Source organism: Pseudorca crassidens, chromosome 17 (assembly GCF_039906515.1).
Source record: "Pseudorca crassidens isolate mPseCra1 chromosome 17, mPseCra1.hap1, whole genome shotgun sequence".
Taxonomy (NCBI): Eukaryota; Metazoa; Chordata; class Mammalia; order Artiodactyla; family Delphinidae; genus Pseudorca; species Pseudorca crassidens.
Window position 1 is genome coordinate 45605795 of NC_090312.1, and position 1526 is coordinate 45607320.

The following is a 1526-nucleotide window of genomic DNA, read 5'->3' on the forward strand; positions in this document are numbered from 1 at the left end:
GAAAGGAAATATCCACCCAAAGAAGTGCAGAGTTTCAGGAGGATAAACCCAAGGAGTGACATGCCGAGACACATAGTAATCAAATTGACAAAAATTAAAGACAGTGAAATTATTGAAAGCAACAAGGGAAAAATGACATATAACAAATGAGGGAACTTCCATAAGGTTAACAGCTGATTTCTCAGCAGAAACTCTACAAGGCAGAAGGGAGTAGCACACTATATTTAAAGTGATGAAAGGGAAAAACCTACAACCAAGATTACTCTACCCAGCAAGGATCTCATTCAGATTCAACGGGGAAATCAAAAGACTTACAGACAAGCAAAAGCTAAGGGAATTCAGCACCACCAAACCAGCTCTGCCACAAATGCTAAAGAAACTTCTTTAAGTGGGAAACACAAGAGAAGAAAAAGAAAAAACAAACCCAAAACAAAGAAGAAAATGGTAATAGGAACATACATATCAGTAATTACCTTAAATGTGAATGGATTAAATGGTCCAACCAAAAGACACAGGCACACGGAATGGACACAAAACAAGACCAATATAAATGCTGTCTACAAGAGGCTGACTTCAGACCTAGGGACATATATAGACTGAAAGCGAGGGATGGAAAAAATATCCCATGCAAATGGAAGTCAAAAGAAACCTGGAGTAGCAATACTCATATCAGATAAAATAGACTTTAAAATAAAGAATGTTACAAGAGACAAGGAAGGACATTACATAATGATCATGAGATCAATCCAAGAAGAAGAAATAGCAATTATAAATGTATATGCACACAACCTAGGAGCACCTCAATACATAAGGCAAATGCTAACCACTATAAAAGAGGAAATTGACAGTAACACAGTAATGGTGGGGGACTTTAATACCTCACTTATACCAATGGATAGACAATCCTAACAGAAAATTAATAAAGAAACATAAACTTTAAATGACACAATAGACCAGATAGATTTAATTGATATTTATAGGAAATTTCACCTGAAAACAGCAGATTATACTTTCTTCTCAAGTGCACATGGATCATTCTCTGTGATAGATCACATCTTGGGTCATAGATCAAGCCTCAGTAAATTTAAGAAAATTAAAATGATATCAAGCATCCTTTCTAAACACAGTGTTATGAGATTAGAAATCAATTACAGGGAGAAAAATGTAAAAACACAAACATGTGGAGTCTAAACAATATGTTACTAAATAACCAAGAGATCACTGGAGAAATCAAAGAGGAAATCAAAAAATACCTAGAGACAAATGACAATGAAAACACGATGATACAAAAGCTATGGGATACAGCAAAAACAGTTCTAAGAGGGAAGTTTATAACAATAAAATCATACCTCAAGAAATAAGAAAAATCTGAAATAAACAATCTAACCTTATACCTAAAGGAACTAGAGAAAAAAGAACAAACAAAACCCAAAGTTAGTAGAAGGAAAGAAATCATAAAGATCAGAGCAGAAACAAGTGAAATAGAAATAAAGAAAACAGTAGCAAATATCAGTAAAACTAAAAGT